Here is a 19,586-nt window from a genome sequence, read left to right on the forward strand (position 1 = left end):
AGGCCTCCTCTAGCAGAAAAGAGGTAAGTGAGGCATAGTTAACCCATCAGAGACCGTGTGTGTTTGTGGAGAAATTCTCTACAGCACAGCTCCTTAGAACAGCAAGGAACTAAACTAAATCATCTTCAAAAAGATGATTCTGAAAATTGCCTTTAAAATTTGAATGGTGTCAATTTTATATTGTAGTTTAACAACATGAATTGGGTTATTCAGAGTATTATAAAGATAGAAAAATAGTTGACAACCTTGTTCTGTTTTCTATCTTTTTTATTTTATTAGATAGAACCTTCTAGTCCTAAACTCTCAAATGATTCAGGTTACTCGACCTGGAAGGAATATTCACATCGGGCTCCAATTCCACCATCGCCGTGGCAGCGGTTATAGTAATAATAGTGTACAGAACAAAGTTATGACTTACTGTCACCAGCTACATTAAATCTTATGGCTTGACGGTTTAATAATCCTGAAATCTTCTAGAATCATTTCAAGTTATTAACTCATCATCTGCACTTGAAGTGCTAAACTTTCCCTTATAAGGAACAATGGATATGAATCTTCCCTTTCCCTGCTTTCACTCTTTCTATTCACAGTATATCATCCCAGACACCAAGAACCCATCACAGGAGATGAAAAATGACATGTAAACATCTAGAACATCTCTTTCGGTTTCTCCACCCATAGACAGTGAGAATAGCCAGGAGACAAATTTATCATCAGTCCGGAGGATTGAAGAAAAAAAACACCACATTGCAAACAAATGTTTCATATTTCAGAGGAATGACAGAAAAAAATAAGCAAACATTTAAAAGTGGAAGGCAAGCAATTAAAATAATATTAGAATAAAATGGATGGAAAGAAACAGGCCACATGTCCTAACATGAAATACGAGGCTAATTGGTGCAGCAGCAGGCTGAAGGAATGTAAAGAGACAAAGCTTGTGGCTGCCTCTCTCAAGCTGGAGAGGCAACCGGAGAAAGAATAGACTAGAGAGAGAGAATGGGAGTCCAGGCTTTTGTAAGAAGGGAGGAACTGAATGGATGGGAGAGAAAGAGAGAGAGGAGAGGGAGAGAAGAATGGGAAGGGAGGAGAACGAAAGGGGTGGGAGGGTCACTGGGAAGGATTGACAGCTTGTGAGTATGGCTTGACCTGCTGGGTTCACCCTCCAATATTTTCAACAGGCTTAACGAAGGACTAAATAAAGCCCCAGGAATGTTAATTTATTTTCAATTGTCAGTGCCAGGGACGGGGAGAGAAATAAAGAGTGCATATATACATATCAAGTGAGATTGGAACACAACTAGAGCAAGTAAGTAGTCATGGACTGGTGTAAGCCCAACGCTCCACGTTGAAATAAAGATGTGGGTCTAGCTGTGTGTTTTGTCTGTGCTCCAGTCTGAACCTCGCAGGCATAATGCTTTAGTTCTTCAGCCCTCTCTGACTAACTCATTTGGGGAACGGTTCACCCCACCCACCTACCCCCACACATGGCCTACATTGGGAACAAAAAGACCAACACGTGAGGGGGAATATCAAACATGAGAAGATGGTAAGAGGGGAGCAGGGGGTCTGGGTTAGGGTGTAGTTGGAATCTACAGGAACTGAGAAAACAAGTCCCCCAGATCCATTGCACACCAACACCTCAAGAACACTTTGTCATGACAGACCCAGTCTGTCAGGGATCTCCTCTCCAACTCCTCTCTTAAGGGACATGATGTCACTTCCTTGGCTCTGTCAGTGGTGCAGACAGAGCACATGCCATGGATGCCAGTGATCGAGACAGGCGCAAGTCAGGCATGGCAGTCAGGTGGGAGGAGGGTTCAGCACCGTGAAGCTGATAATATATTTTGGGATGGGGCATGAAGGAGGGAACGGGGCAAGCAAGAACCAGTAGCAAGCTGCATGGTTTTCATAGGCTCAACGATGGTTGGTTGGTGCGTTTCAAGACTCTCTGCCAACAGAGATTGAAATGATAGATAAAGAGTGTCAACGGACACACACACACACACAGAGAGAGAGAGAGAGAGAATGTATTGTGAAATTGAGAGGACGGCGTGAGGTAGTCTTCAGAAGATCGACTACAAAAGAGAAAACAACTAGGTCTGTCATTGAGGTTAGCAGAAAGCAGAAGAATGGAAATGAATAGGCAGAAATAGGAGTGAGAAATGGATGCAAGAAAGCCAGAGAGAAGTATGAATTGTATTGAATGAGCAGAAACACGTGTGGGAAGGGTTAAGTAAAAAGTCAGCCAATACTACCCTCATCATTTCAACCCTCACTACTGTGTTTATAATACTATTTAGGCCACTAATTCTGATGGGTAAGTTCAGAACCAATTTTGACATTACATTGTCTTATGTTATAGTGAAAAGTTCCTGTTCAAAACGTTCCCCATCTTTAGTCTAGAGCTTCTCAACAAGAACGATGTATAAAAGGTTACCTGGGCTAAATGAACCCAAATGTATTCTGAGTAATCTGTGAATTTGAAGAAGAAAAATAACAATCAGAATCAAAAGAATCAGAATCAGTTTCAACTTTACCAATACACCCCTCTCTTTCCGAAGAAGACTCAGAATCAAACTTGGCTGAATCAGAGTCAATATAATCAGAAGGGGGAGAAGCTTTTAAAATGTCAGTTTCATCAAGAAATACTACACCCTTCGCTCTCCCACTCCTCCCAGCTCAGTAACACTGCAGAGCTTGGCAGTGAAATTAATAAGCTGACCTTTACACAGTGAGTTAAACAGTGAGGGTCAGTTAGAGAACAGCACCCAGCATCTCATCCTCTGACATGTCACACAGAGCTCCTCTTTTCAATCAGTCAGCCCTTCATATCTTCACACTGAAAGACATACTCCTCTCCTCTATTCCTCCTCCATGCCTTGTTCTGGTTCTCTCACTCCACTACATGCTCTTTATCCACACACACACACACACACACACACACACACACACACACACACACACGCAGGCATTAACGAACATGCACAAACACATGCAAGCGGGCGCACGCACATACCCCCACCCTCACCTACCCACCCTCACCTACCCACCCTCGGCTCACTCAAACACTCAATAACAATTTACAAGGGAAATTGTGGTTGGCTTGGCACCCTCACTCACACTCAAATTCACAGCAAGTAAAAAATAAGCACCATAAAACGTTTGTGATCATTCCCTGAATGTTCAAATGTTCAAACAGGGCGTGAATCCTGGCTGAAGGACAGGAACAGCTCGATTCCCCTGCAGGTAACGTGGTAGGAACTTCACAACTACCAATGTGAAACATATTACATGCTGCTGTGGACATACATGCTCTGCAGCGGAACACCTGAGCCTCTACCTCTCAATCTATACTCTCAGTGAGGCAGAATGTGATGGAAGAGAGGAGTGCAAATGTACACAGTTACAAATAGGAAGGAGGTCGCACAGACACACACGGATAGACAGAACATCCACATCCACACACACACACACGGATAGACCGAGAACATCCACACACACACACACACGGATAGACCGAGAACATCCACACACACGGATAGACAGAGAACATCCACACACACGGATAGACAGAGAACATCCACACACACGGATAGACAGAGAACACACACACACACGGATAGACAGAACACACACACACACGGATAGACAGAACACACACACACACGGATAGACAGAACACACACACACGGATAGACAGAGAACACACACACACACGGATAGACAGAGAACAACACACACACACACGGATAGACAGAGAACACACACACACACGGATAGACAGAGAACACACACACACACGGATAGACAGAGAACACACACACACACGGATAGACAGAGAACACACACACACGGATAGACAGAGAACACACACACAATGTATGGTAAACACAATATAGCAAGCAAACAAAAGGAGTATGTTACTGCAAAACCTGCAAATCCATCTATTGAATACCAAGCAGTTTCACTGGAGCTAGCTAGTTGACTGGGGGAGGGGATAGTTAGAACTACTGCATTTCATTGCCAACCCTGAACCCTTCTGGATAAAACATTTGCATTTCCTAGGGGGAAAAGAAACTGGTTTGACCTGTTTACCCTGTTGTCTGTTGGCTAATCATTTGCTTATCGCTTTCACCGAGATTCCTACAAGAGAGGGCTAGGTCATACTTAAACCAGCCCTGTTTCTTATGGATATTTTGAACAGTAGGTTGAGGTTCAAACACACACACACACACACACACACTAACATTTAAATATTCTGACAGATGTAAAAAGAAGCAGAACCAGTTCTTTCTGTCCTCCATTCAGACCAATGACAAAACCAAGAAATAAGAATCAAGCAGCCATTCTTCTCAATGCTTCAGACAAAGCAAGCGAGCTACAGCGGCGTTTCCCTTATTCTGTAGCTTAGCCCTAGCCCAGTACTGGAGTAAAACACTGAAGCAGAGCCCCAGCCCAGTACTGGAGTAAAAGACTTGAAGCAGAGCCCTAGCCCAGTACTGGAGTAAAAGACTGAAGCAGAGCCCTAGCCCAGTACTGGAGTAAAAGACTGAAGCAGAGCCCTAGCCCAGTACTGGAGTAAAAGACTGAAGCAAAGCCCAGTACTGGAGTTGAAGACTGAAGCAGAGCCCTAGCCCAGTACTGGAGTAAAAGACTGAAGCAGAGCCCTAGCCCAGTACTGGAGTAAAAGACTGAAGCAGAGCCCTAGCCCAGTACTGGAGTAGAAGACTGAAGCAGAGCCCTAGCCCAGTACTGGATTAGAAGATGCCCTGCCCTCTTTTCATTCTCAGGGCACCTCCACCAGCAGGCCTACATCATTCCTTTGGGTGTTTGTGTAGTGTCCCTTAGTTACCTCTGAAGAGACCTGGCCAGGTCAGCAGCAGCAGAAAGGCAGCTCAGAGTTAAAAGCCTGCCCGGTCCTACTCATAGGTACAAGGCCATCAATAATTCAACGTCATCGGGAAGCATTATCTAACAGCCTGATAAAATATTTAAAATGGTGGGTGACAACACAGAAACAGTGAAAAAGTGCTCCATAAGAGGACGAAAGAGAAGGACACTGCAGGTGGCGACAGAGGGAGGGAGTTCGCAAAAGATGTGACGTTGCTGCGGCAACTGAAGTGGGAGAAGTAGTCTCCCTTCCAAAGGTATTCTGAGGTGTTAGCTTAGCTAGCTAGTCTACTCCTCTGAGGCCAATTTAACCATTACACATCAAGTACAGAATCTGCCTTGCTTAATATAGGCACAGACAGTGAAGGTACTCTAATGTGTCAGCTAGCTATAGCCTGGTTTAAGCAGATGGAACGCTACACAGAATTCCATCTGGTTTATCCAGACTAAGCTAGCTACCCCTCGGAGGTGTAAATAAATTATACTAAATAAATGGCACAGTAAGTGAATGAACAATCAACCCCCTGCATTGCTGTCTCTTTCATTTTTCACCATAACAGTGGAAGTACAGGCTCTACGCAACAGTGGAAGTACAGGCTCTACGCAACAGTGGAAGTACAGGCTCTACGCAACAGTGGAAGTACAGGCTCTACGCAACAGTGGAAGTACAGGCTCTACGCAACAGTGGAAGTACAGGCTCTACGCAACAGTGGAAGTACAGGCTCTACGCAACAGTGGAAGTACAGGCTCTACGTAACAGTGGAAGTACAGGCTCTACGTAACAGTGGAAGTACAGGCTCTACGCAACAGTGGAAGTACAGGCTCTACGTAACAGTGGAAGTACAGGCTCTATGTAACAGTGGAAGTACAGGCTCTATGTAACAGTGGAAGTACAGGCTCTATGTAACAGTGGAAGTACAGGCTCTACGTAACAGTGGAAGTACAGGCTCTATGTAACAGTGGAAGTACAGGCTCTATGTAACAGTGGAAGTACAGGCTCTATGTAACAGTGGAAGTACAGGCTCTATGTAACAGTGGAAGCAGGCTCTATGTAACAGTGGACAGTGGTACAGGCTCTATGCAACAGTGGACAGTGGAAGTACAGGCTCTATGTAACAGTGGAAGTACAGGCTCTACAGGCTCTATGTAACAGTGGAGTACAGGCTCTATGTAACAGTGGACGTACAGGCTCTATGTAACACGTAACAGTAACAGGAAGTACAGGCTCTACGTAACAGTACAGGGTAACAGTGGAAGTACAGGCTCTACAGGCTCGTAACAGTGGTAACAGTGGAAGTACAGGCTCTATGTAACAGTGGACGTACAGGCTCTATGTAACAGTGGACGTACAGGCTCTACGTAACAGTGGACGTACAGGCTCTACGTAACAGTGGACGTACAGGCTCTACGTAACAGTGGACGTACAGGCTCTATATAACAGTGGACGTACAGGCTCTATGTAAGCGCAGGTGGAAGCATTCACTGGCCTGTACTAACAAATAGGCCTTTCTCAATGACAGAGAAATCCCTCCAAGCCTAGATCAATTACACCCAAGCTCGACTGTAATTAAATTGTCCTAACAAAGGTCCTGGAACGCAGGACACAAACCTGCACGCTGAAAATAAGCTCTGTTCAATCTACAGCATTATCTAAAAGCATTGGAAAGGGTTTTAGATTCAGCTCAGGTTTCCTGTAGGCACATTGAATGGTATGCTAAACTTCAAGGACATTTTTTCATGTTTCTTCGTGTACACAAACACGTATCATATCATATCGTTACATATCAGGATATTATTTTTGACAATATATCGTATCTTTTTGACAATATCACAATATTATTTTGCGCTAGTTGTCTGTACCTGCACCATTTTTCCTTCATTGCTTGTCTCTAGTCATCTTTTTAAACAGGGAGCCAATTTGTTTTCAGCACTTTTATTTCCCTGACTGATCAAAACTCATTTTCTCATGGCTCTGTCTTGTCCCTCTGTAGCAGACATATGTTGAGCAATATGTTTGGAACATCGAATTGCAATAAAATCACAGTGTCAAATCAAAATACATATAGAATCGTCAGAATCACAAAACATAAAATATCAGCACCTAAGTATCATGACAATATGTTATTGTGAGATCCCTGGCAATTGCCAGCCCTATAGGATAGGGTTAGACATGGCACATCAGAGGCAATAAGTCCATGTGCCAGATATGATATACATCAAGTATATTATCTACTCCACAAAGCCGGTTTACAATCACATGAAATGCTATATTTAAAATCGGCCTATTGCCCCAAAATCATTTGCACTTATTTTTTTCCCCTTCTCATTACTCTTGCTGTCAACAAAGTCATTATTTGTTTCCTTTATCATGTTTGATAGTAGTTGTGTTTAGCAGAGAGAAGACAGGCTGCTTAGGACTCTCTAATTAAAATCCCTCTCTCTTTCTCTCTTTTTGAAGGGGGGTGGATGCTGTCTCTCTGAAAGCATTGTTTTTGGGTGGAAAACAGCCTCTTTGAAAAATGTCAATAACAGTCTACTGATGAAAAAAAAAACAAATCACGCCAAATGCCAGCAATATCGTGGGAGGTGACATTTATGTTTGGGACTTAGACAATGCACACAGAAAATAAATAAGCTTTCACTCAACCTACAGAGGACACAAATGTGGTTTCTACTATTATGCAATGTGTGAGCAAAGCACAACAATTAAAATAACATTAAAAAAAACGTAATTCTCAACAAACTAACCCCAAATATAATTCTAGCTGAATTCGGATTAAGGTGGTGTGTCGTTGAACAGAAAGACCTGTTAAAATATTCTTGTCCGACAGCTATTTGCTCAAGTCCTTCTTTGAAATCATTTTACAGATGAATTCAGTCTATCACGAGTACAGGCCCCAGAGATTCATTCAATGGCACAACATTGGTTTGATTGATGGAGTGTGAATGACTATCTGAGATAAGTAGATTCTTTGTCTTACTCACCAATGCAAATATTAAAATAACTAACCTTGATGTGATGGGAGAAGTGATTGATATAGACATACATTTTCATATTTAAAAAAAAAAGAGACTAATCTACAGCTATGAGACTCGTTAAAGCCTGAGAGGATGTACGGTAGTCTTTGGAGAAGACACTAGAGGTCGACCGATTAAATCGGAAAGGCTGATTAATTAGGGCCGATTTAAAGTTTTCATAACAAATCGGAAATCGGTCATTTTGGACGCCGATTATGCCTATTTTATCTCTATTTAACTAGGCAAGTCAGTTAAGAGCACATTCTTATTTTCAATGACGGCCTAGGAACGGTGGGTTAACTGCCTTGTTCAGGGGCAGAACGACAGATTTTTACCTTGTCAGCTCAGGGATTCAATCTTGCAACCTTACGGTTAACTAGTCCAACGCTCTAACCACCTGCCTCACAAGGAGCCCACCTGTTACGCGAATGCAGTAAGAAGCCAAGGTAAGTTGCTAACTAGCATTAAACTTAATCAATCATAATCACTAGTTATAACTACACATGGTTGATGATATTACTAGTTTATCTTGCGTGTCCTGCGTTGCATATAATAGATGCGGTGCGCATTTGCGAAAAAGGACTGTCGTTGTTCCAACGTGTACCTAAGCATAAACACCAATGCCCTTCTTAAAATCAATACACAGACATATATATTTTAAAACCTGCATATTTAGCTAAAAGAAATCCAGGTTTGCAGGCAATATTAACCAGGTGAAATTGTGTCACTTCTCTTGTGTTCATTGCACGCAGAGTCAGTGTATATGCAACAGTTTGGGCCGCCTGGCTCATTGCGAACTAATTTGCCAGAGTTTTACGTAATTATGACATACCATTGAAGGTTGTGAAATGTAACAGGAATATTTAGACTGATGGGTACCACCCGTTAGATAAAATACGGAACGGTTCTGTATTTCACTGAAAGAATAAATGTCTTGTTTTCGAGATGATAGTTTCCGGATTCGACCATATTAATGACCTAAGGCTCGTATTTCTGTGTGTTATGTTACAATTAAGTCTATGATTTGATAGAGCAGTCTGACAGCAGGCTCATAAGCATTCATTCAAACAGCACTTTCGTGCATTTTGCCAGCAGCTCTGCTGTTTATGACTTCAATCCTATCAACTCCCGAGATTAGGTTGGTGTAACAATGTGATGTAAAATGGCTAGCTAGTTAGCGTGCTAATAGCGTTTCAAACGTCAGTCGCTCTGAGACTTGGAGTAGTTGTTCCCCTTGCTCTGCATGGGTAACGCTGCTTCAAGGGTTGCTGTTGTCGTTGTGTTCCTGGTTTGAGCCCAGGTAGGAGCGAGGAGAGGGACAGAAGCTATACTGTTACACTGGCAATACTAAAGTGCCTATAAGAACATCTAATAGTCAAAGGTTAATGAAATACAAATGGTATAGAGAGAAATAGTCCTATAAGTCCTATAATAACTACAACCTAAAACTTCTTACATGGGAATATTGAAGACTCATGTTAAAAGGAACCACCAGCTTTCATATGTTCTCATGTTCTGAGCAAGGAACTTAAACGTTAGCTTTCTTACATGGCACATATTGCACTTCTCCAACACTTTGTTTTCGCATTATTTAAACCAAATTGAACATGTTTCATTAGTTATTTGAGGCAAAATTGATTTTATTGATGTATTATATTAAGTTAAAATAAGTGTTCATTCAGTATTGTTGTAATTGTCATTACAAATACATCTTTGTAAAGTCTGATTAATCGGTATCGGCTTTTTTTTGCCCTCCAATAATCGGTATCGGCATTGAAAAATCATAATCGGTCGACCTCTAGAAGACACATTCATCTCCAGTCCACTCAAATTAACAATCTTTCAAAAAGGAAAGAGAAACATGACTCCAATAGTGTGGAACCTGTATATTTCAAACTTGCCATTTCTAGAAATCATGGAAGGCAACAAAAAAATATTCATAGCAAGCCTCAGATCTGCCTCGGCGTGATCCACCCTACCAAGACAAAAGCATAGCACCTGAGCGCTATAAGCTCCACACTTCCTGTGACCTGAAGGTATAGAAGACCACCAAATAAAGCACATAATCGGTCTACTCCCCTGAGACAGTTCCAGAGCAGTGTCCTCTTACGCTAATGCCCTCCAGTCCAGTGGTGGTAGAGCATCACAGAGCATCTCTGAGGGCGGTCCAGAGAACTCACAGGTCATTGCTAATCTCCTGATAGATGAAGCCTAAGGACCCCCGGCCATCCATCACACCCCTGCGACACGTCTCCCACTGGGCCAGCTTTACACACTCCAAAGAGTTAAACATGGACCCAAAAGACCCAAAGATCATCCATCACTCAAAAAACTAGCAGCCCCTCCGCTCCCTTCCAGACGATGTGGGCTTTAACAACACCAAGGGGGCTTGCTTTCTTAACAGAAGGAAAAGCGTTCTGTGTTGTAGGGGCTATGGAGGGTAGGCAGGGAGGGAGATGTTTGGTGAGAACATATCTAGGGCTGCTCTGCTCTATAGCTCAGCTCCAGGGCCTCTGTTGATCATTAAACATCCATTTGAGAAGCAGTGGGGGAAAGTTAACTGTCATTTAAAGCACAGAGGGTGGTGAGGGAGATTTTTACCCCTTAGAAATACCAAAGGCATACATTAATCGAGCGGGTCAGCTAACACAACCTAACACAATGTCATTTGTTCCAGTCTCCATCCATTTATCTCAGTTGCTATAAAAAGGAGGAAGACGGATGATGAAAAAGCTACGATGAACATTTACAATTAACTACCAAATCAAACAAACTCATCACACTCCTCTTCCTCCTTACGTATCCCTCTTTCCTTCTCCTCCTCCCATTCTCTCCTTCTCCTCCTCCCATTCTCTCCTTCTCCTCCTCCCATTCTCTCCTTCTCCTCCTCCCATTCTCTCCTTCTCCTCCTCCCATTCTCTCCTTCTCCTCCTCCCATTCTCTCCTTCTCCTCCTCCCATTCTCTCCTTCTCCTCCTCCCATTCTCTCCTTCTCCTCCTCCCATTCTCTCCTTCTCCCATTCTCTCCTTCTCCTCCTCCCATTCTCTCCTTCTCCTCCTCCCATTCTCTCCTTCTCCATCTGTTTGTTCCTAACTTTTGACAGTGAGCGTGTCAGAAAACAGAAAAAGACAGCTGTCAAACCGGCCCCTTGTGATTGAGGATGGCAGGTGAGCTTCTCTCTCTCCCTCTGTGTCTTCTCTCTCTCTTTCTCTGATGCGATTGAGCGTGAGCACAGGAAGCAGGCATCTCTTTTCATTATGTGTCATCTGGGTTGTGGCGGGCCATAGCGGGCAGAGGAGAGCTGCGTTCACCTTATTACCAAAAGGCAGGATGATCAGGACCACTAACCCTTGGGAGAACGCTACCCCTGGCATTTACATCCACCGCCTGTGGGGCTTTTGTCCCAAATGGCTCCCTATCCCCTATATAGTGCACGACATCTGACCAGAGCCCTGGTCAAAATCAGTACTCTATATAAGGAATCGGGTGCCAACAGACCATCACCATTGACCTGTGCTGTAGGCCGGCCCCCTGCGTTACAGCAACCTGGGCTTCAACTAAAGGATGTGAGCGATGTACATTTCAGAAGAAATAGAAACAAAATGAAAAGAATGAGGGAGGGAAGGGAAGAGGCTTTTCCTCTTTCTTGACATAAATTGTCATCTGTTTGTAAGGAAGGAATGGTTTGTGTGTGTGTCCATCTGTTTGATTCCTCACGGTTTCTTTGTGTTCGACATCCCTATTAGGCGATGTTTGACAAGACATTAAAGGAAATAAATCTAAATAAACTCAGCAAGGCTACACTCAGCAAGGCATTCTTTCACAGCAGAGCAACAGCTGCATTGCATGGAAAATAAACTATCTTTATGACAGAAAAACAAGAGGCCCTTGGTTGCTCAAAACAGTGCTTCCCACAAAGCTTTCGAAGAGGCCTCCAGAAACCTATTTGGATTTTGTAAATAACCATTAACTCAAATAGAAGTTCAAGAAAATGGCTTTAATCCATTGATCTTTTTGCTTATTATTTTACAATACTATAATGACACAAGATGCTACTTGAAGCATGTAGGCCTATTGTGTAGTTTCTTCTTGAGTTATCTTTATAAAAGAGCTGGTTTTGATCATGTTTTGTGGTCATCCCAAGTATAGGCCTAGTGTATACTTTTAATGTGAGAGACAATAGCAAACAAAAAGTGTGCTGTAAAGATTTTAATCTTAGATCCTATAATTATTTTATTTTTTTATGTCAGAAAATAAATAAATACAAGTCATCGTATTTAAATAAGCTCCAAGTGGACACTACTCACACTGCAACAAGCACTTTTCACAGTTCTCTACTTACACACCTTTCAAACCAAGACGTTTCCCGCGAAAAACAGCATCCAGACAACCTTTTGACGACATTTCTTTATATATGAAAAGGTATTGCCGGCGACAAAGCCTCTACGCTGCTTTTAGACAAGCGTGGAGACTCGTCTTGATAAATCAATCCATGTCAGATTTGATTTTCACTGAATCTCCATTTGGATATTAGTTAGGCTGCAATTAGGCTGTGGAAATGTTAACTAAGTTGAGGTGAATGCTGCTCCTGATCATCTTGTCCATTTGGCTCATTTAAAAAAATATATATATATTGCCAGCACGTTATGTAGTTTAACAAGTGGATTATTTTGCTCTTCACTTGCAAGTCACTTAATAGTCGAGGCCTAGTCCCTACCAAAAGCTTGTGATGGGTCTTAATCAATCAATGGGATTTTGTTTCACTGAATCTCCATTTAAACATTTGGTTAATTCTCTGGCTGGGCAAATAAGGGGAGGTAATACAGCGCATATGTCATTTGTTCATCTATCACTGAATACGAAATATTTAGCATGCAATAATGTAGCTTAAATCAAGTGTAGGTTTCATGTTTTGCTGGATCGCATTCAGGGCAACTCAAATAGCCTGCGGAGGTTGTGAAATATGAACACGAGACTCACATGCTTTTGGAAATATAGATTGCTATTATTTTCTATTGGTATCATGATGACAATACCCTCAATGTAGGACCCTATTCCTGCTCCCTAACGAAGCGGAGTGAGGGTAGGAAAGAGATGAAACCTGTATCTAAAAAGCATAGGCTTGCCTTGGGCTGTTTTTAAAATATTACTTTTTTATATGACATCAGTTCCACACGTTGCCATGTGTGCAAAATATTATTAAAATGTATTTCTATTTTTCTCATAATTCTTAACCTACTATAAAATATGTGTGTTGCCTGTGATAAGGGTAGCCAAAGTGTGTCTTGTCTGTTTAATTAACAAATTAACTTTTGATATCATGTACATGGCGCTACCATGTAGCATATAGGCTGCACCAACCAGCAACATAATTGAACTCAAAATATGCCATTCTATTCTCTTGAAAATAGATTTTATTAGTCTTACAGTGTTTCTTACGACCTGTCCAAAACAAATGAATAATGGATTTCTTTGTGATGGTGTATATTCAATGGATTTTTTTCAAATAGATGTCCACCCACGTCTGCTCCCACTCCAAAATGTGCCGGCATGTGCACTGGAGATAGAAACTACTTATCCCGGCAAGAATGTGGTAAAATTGGACTGTATGGATTGGACTCTTAAAAAAAAAAAAACATTGCCTACATTTTTTTTTACAGGAAACGTACTGTAAAGTCTGTCTGTAAAGGGTATTACTTTGGGGATTTTGGTTTGAATTATGGCAGCCTACCAACTCTTGTCAATCCCAACTAAATCTGCATTTGCAATCCAACATAAGCACTCTCTCACACAAACACATACGCACAGAATATTGATGCTGCATTAAATAACTGGCAAAAAAAACATTTACAGTGGTCTGCAATGAACAGCATTCCTATTCTATAGCCCAGCAGCACCCTTCCCCTCTCAGGACAAAACTGGTTGGGGGATGGGGTCTGGTAGCTCAAGTTCTCTCCATTGAAATGCAGCCACTTTGATATGTAAATCGACAGTTACAACAACAAAAAAATGCTAGAAATCACACTAGCATAGGCCTACATTGAAGCCATTTGCACCCGAGCTGATGTGACATGAGATGGCACTTCCCCTGGAGACCCAGGGCTTCAACAAATGGACCAACCCACAGAGAGAGCATCTGGGGCAGGGGAGTGGGGGGGCATGGGAGTGACAACGGAACATTTGTCCCAATGAATTCCCCAAGCCCATCCCAACACTGACATGAAATGAATGAAAGTTACTCCTCCAGTTCCTAGACAGGTATTTAAAACAAATGAGTTGTGATTTAGATTTTACCATCACTTGTAAAAAATAAATCAAATAAAAAACACCTTTATTTAACTAGGCAAGTCAGTTAAGAACAAATTCTTATTTACAATGATGGCTTACCCCGGCCAAACCCTAACCCGGACTACGCTGGGCCAATTGTGCGCCACCCTATGGGACTAGTTGTGCAATACAGCCTGGAATCAAACCAGGGTCTGTAGTCTGTAGCCGTAGACCGCTGCGCAACTCAGGAGCCTATAGGCCCTACCAGCAGCTGATTTTCTACAATAACCTTGTTAAAAATGCTTACATTTTCTCAACTGCATTTCCAATCCTGATTTGACCTAGTTAAATAGACTACATCACCAGCATAGAAAATGGAATGGGCCAACACACAACATTACCCTCCTGTAGTGAGTTGAGTGGTGTGTCTACAGGTAAGGTATACTGCCTCACCTCTGTGATATATAGGCTAGCTAGAGCTAGACTAATAAACTAATGAACTTATAATGACTGGTCAAGCTCTTTGCCAGATGTATGCTCCGCTTGGAATCCTATGCTATTTGCTTATTGCTTCCCATAGAGCCCAATATGCTTGTTAGGTTGCTTGCTTTGGCATTTGGCCTCGTTTATGTTGACTTATGATGATGATTCATAAACGGAATCCTCCATGAAAGATAATGAGGACTCTATATTCTCCCTTCTCTTATTAGATGGCCTGCCCAGCTCTAAACGACGAGCTAATCTATGGAATTAGTGCACGGTAACTGTGTGAGGACTGATTTAATGCAATTCTACACATTTTGTCATCAGGCTAGGACAGAATGTTGCAGTTTTAAAGCTTATTTCCTGCTATTCTACACTTTTACCATGGGGCAGAGAAAGAAAATGTGCTGTTTTATAGCTTCTCATGCTTTTGTTCACAGTTTGCCATGAGGCTGAGATAGAATTTCGCAGTTTTAATGCTAATTTCCTGGAATTCTACACATTTTGATACCATATGCTATCTGGGGGTTTTGTTGTGTGTGTGTCCCATCACACATGGCTGACTTATCTGTGAATTATACATGTTCAGTGAAATGATCTCATTTTACAGCCGCAGAATGGAGAGGAAGATGAAGACAGCAACTGACTTGCAGCTACTTAGGTCGTTGTGTCCTCGGGATTAGGCTATGTCTAATGGGGTAATGGGAGATGTTACATTTATTTGACAGTCTATCGCTCCACTTCTCTACTTGACAGTGTGTTACCTAGACAAAGAATTTGCCAAACCACCCTACTGCACATACATTTTTATTTTCTTCCTAATCCAAGATGACTATTCTCCTTGTCTCTTTTACAGTGCTAACACAAAACCTCATCTACACAGGTGACATCAAGACTAATTACCAAAGCCAGGTCAACAACGCCTCATTCAGAGACCAACAGAATAAAACCTATAATAATATATTTCAGGTAGTAGGCCTAGCCCTCAATCCATCCATTCATTCATTATAGCATAACTAGATTTTTAAAAGCACAGTAGTTTGAATAAATCAAATTCACTGAATTCAGAGCGACGATGGCCGCCGAAGAAGTCCACATCTGGATAAACCTCATGCAACTTTTCCAATATCCCAAGGCCCAGAATCGCTTAATGTAAGAACCACTGATGTCTGTTAAAATGCAATTATTTCAGGTTGTAAAATCTTTAGGCTGGTATACCAAGCAGTAGCAGATAGACCTAATTTTCACAGATTGCTTGGCATTGACATCACAACTATAGACCAATCTGTAAGTGTTCTTAAAATGGAGTGAAATTCGGTAAAATGTCCGTTAGTGACCGCAACGATATCGTTAGGAATGAAGTGTATTTTCTCAACTCAGCCTAAAAAGAAAAACACCGACACCCTCATCGCAAGTAACGTAACTAGCACCCAGACGGCAGGACGGCGTGTTAGACCAATGTTGGAATACTTACATTTGGGGGCGAATAGTCCTAAATGGTGATTGACAAATATTGCAGTTCGGCACCGAAGTAACACAGAGAGAGTGGTTACCCCTTCAGCAGGCTATAGGCCACCCTCAAACTCAGTATACGCAGCGGGCAACACAAAGACGTCCGTGGTTCCGATGCATGCTCCCCTTACGAGGGACAGATCGTGTTGTTTCTTGTGGCAGGTATCTCTCTCTCTCCATGTCCATGCGCCCCCAAGGACCTGACGAACTCTTCCATAGCGAGCTGATGTTCGGAACTATTAGGCCTAATCAATAGGTTTCTTCCATATCCCTCTCTCACGCATCCACATTTTCCTTTCGAGGGGACGCAATGAATTCAACAACTGCACGGCTGTAATTTTAGGCTATAGTAAACGATGCGAATGAGAAGCAAATCAGCTCATATCCTAAAAAAAATGCAGGCAGTCGTCTTCCACGATGATGTCAATGTATTCTGAAAGTCGCCTAAAACAATGCTGAAACATTCTAGAATGAGACTTCAGTTCGGGGGTCTCAGGTCGGGTTTGTGCTCCAGTCAATCTCTTCCCTCCTCTATCTACACACCGCTAAGCCAGAGCCAGTCGAACTCCCCATACAAACAAGCGAAGAAACCGTGAGCCGGTTCTCTGCTCTGCAGCAGCTGGCTTTCAATGGGCCAGCGTAAAACCTGGCGTGGATCTGGCAGAAGGCAGGGACTGGTGTCTGGTGATCTTAGCAGTTCTGTATAGGACCTGCCTGTACAGTAGGAATATGGCCCCCAAAGGATGTGATGGACCTGGTGCCTGGATTTTGATAGTGATAATATTATTAAAAATATATATATATTTCACCTTTATTTAACCAGGTAGGCCAGTCGAGAACACGTTCTCATTTACAACTGCGACCTGGCCAAGATAAAGCAAAGCAGTGCAACAAAAAGAACAACACAGAGTTACACATGGGATAGACAAACATACAGTCGATAACACAATATAAAAAATCTGTATACAGTGTGTGCAAATAATAGGCACAGTCAAATACATATTTCTAAATTCCTCTGAACACAGTGTTTCATATAGGGCTCTGTTAAATATGTAATTCATTGCAAAGTGGGCTATTGTTGCACTCAGTATCAGCTAATAGCTTACAGAAGTTGTCACTACTAAAGACAAACAATAAAAGGGAAAAGGCAGCTACATGATTAATCCCAACTGGACCTGATGAATATTCTGGACAGAGGGGGAAAAGCCACACCGGGAAGGTAATGAGATTATGTGGGGCCACTGCTGATGGAAAAACATAAGCAATCCACCCAGCACATGAAGCCATAACATCTAAACACATCCAACTTAAACACAAACCAAACAGCATCCCTCTAGTAATCCCCGGGCCAATAGGAACTGTTTGTCTACCTGTTTATATAGTTTTCCCAGCTGTGTCTGTATGCCCTGTCAACATGACCACAATGTCACTGCTGTGCATAACTCCCAAAGCAAGTCCTCTGATGACAACATGTCATATTGGATTACAGGCAAGAAATTGTAATTTCCTGTTGTTTTATTATAGCCTTGTTATGTGGGAACATCAAATGTGAACTGTATATGTCTTGTCATCGTTATAGACAACAATGGATGCACTGGAGGGCAAAATTATATCCGTCAACTGGATTGAGCTCAACAGGTTTATGGTAATTCTTTTCAGTTTCCCAGAATTCCCAGGCTGTTTCCCTTTGAACATAATATCACACTATTATTAATACCAGTGTCAGTTTCTGGACCATTACTTTCCACTATTTATAGAAGTAATCTTTGTTTAAACATTGTGAAATGAAATAACAGAATTACAGACTCTGTTACTAGTGCATGTTGACACAGAATACATTATTACCCCTCAAAAAATGGAGTCTACTTTCTAACAAAAAAAAAACAAAAAAAACACAACAGCAAAGTTTGAAGCAAAGTTATTGTCCTGAATGAAGATGAATTTCCTCTCTTTTCTCCCCCTAGCCAAAGTACATTGCTAGGTCAGTGGGCTCTGTTACACGTGGCTTCAATAAAAAGCCGGTCTCCTGGCCGCACAGGGGAAATGCGAATTTGGGTCAAATTCACCAGGTGGAAAGTGAGAGGATTAGTAAGGAGCTCTCATGTTTTCCACAGCATAATTTTACATAATAAAGAATAGCGCAGTAAAACAAAACAGATGTAGGCTAATGATGGTAATCCACTGGCACATATTCCTATTTAGAGAAATAATGTTTATGTATAGAGTACTATTGAAAGTATAAACACAATACTTTATTTGAACTGACCTGCGAAGTGCCTGAAATATTTGTGTGTTTTATTATTCAGGGGCTTGTGATCAATGCCATACTGTATATGTCCAAAAGACACACAAGTAGCCACTTCCCTGTATTTTCAGAACACGTATGGTGCTCGCAGAAAATGCTTATTCTTGCTGTTACACTGTAGCCGCATGTTGTTGCCCTTACTCAACACGACGTTTCAGTATAATTGTTTCTTTATTCGGTGCAAGCTTGTGAAGAATAGCTCAGCTCCCACCCATACATATGCATCAACTCACCCTGGAGTCTTTCTCACGATTGTCAGGTTTCCCTGTTTTCCTCAGTAATGAAGCCACAGAATGAGTGAAAGGAAGAAACCAACAGTAACAGAATACTGTATCATATTGAAGCACTAAGACAGTCTTTCCCTTCCCACTGCATGTGTTGCACAATATGATAATCTCGGAGATCCGTTATCATGTGTTTTGATCCTAAAGTGTATAACAAACAGAGCACATTGAGAGAAATTTGATGATTTGATTTGAACTTTCAACACTCATGTAGCCTATAAGAAGAGGGGGACTACATATACAATATTTCATATTTCATCTGAGAAATAATCTGATGATGAATCTTCAGATGCTATTCTCAAGTGTTTTGAATTTTTGTGTGACTGTCTGAAAAAAATCCCCCCCAAAAGTCCCATGTCTCACTGTCTCCCATTCCTCCACCCCTACATATGTTCTTTCATTTCACTTCCCATGGATGTGTGTGTGTCCCTCCCCCAAAGCGTTGTTCACATTATGGACAAAACCTCATGCAGGATTGTGGACTGTTTCAACCAACCATAACACAGTTAATAAGAGAGTACTGGAGAGTGTTGTGGTAAATATGTCTTGAGTCATTGTTCTGTGGTTTTACTCATTATGATCAAAAGCCCGACAGTTCTAAGGCAATCTGAAGTGAGAGGGAAAAATAACTAAATTGAGGCTAAAAGTAGGTTTGAGGGATTTGCCATGGCATTCGATAAATGCTTGTTCCATTCAGACAACAAACACTCAGTTGAAGCCAGTTCCATGTGCCCCTCGGATTCACAACATATTTACTTTTCAATCTATTATGTGTGCTTCTCTTTTAGTTGAATTATTGTCAGCGGTACCAAACACGTTGCCATAGT

At 41.8% G+C, this 19,586-nt stretch overlaps 1 protein-coding gene across 7 annotated transcripts in view; it reads right to left on the minus strand.

Annotated features, from left to right (window-relative positions):
- LOC112260597 (adhesion G protein-coupled receptor L2-like) overlaps window positions 1-16,782 on the minus strand; it is a 125,883-nt gene extending 109,101 nt beyond the window's left edge. For 3 of the 7 annotated variants that reach the window (XR_006084340.1, XM_024435831.2, XM_024435835.2), the window contains exon 1: window positions 16,133-16,782. The gene's annotated coding sequence lies outside the window, so the exon portion shown is untranslated. The remainder of the gene's footprint in view (window positions 1-16,132) is intronic. The other 4 variants (XM_024435832.2, XM_024435834.2, XM_024435836.2 and 1 more) reach the window with 2 other exon arrangements.
- Window positions 16,783-19,586: the final 2,804 nt, after the last annotated feature.

The sequence above is a fragment of the Oncorhynchus tshawytscha genome, linkage group LG10 (assembly GCF_018296145.1).
Source record: "Oncorhynchus tshawytscha isolate Ot180627B linkage group LG10, Otsh_v2.0, whole genome shotgun sequence".
Lineage (NCBI taxonomy): Eukaryota > Metazoa > Chordata > Actinopteri > Salmoniformes > Salmonidae > Oncorhynchus > Oncorhynchus tshawytscha.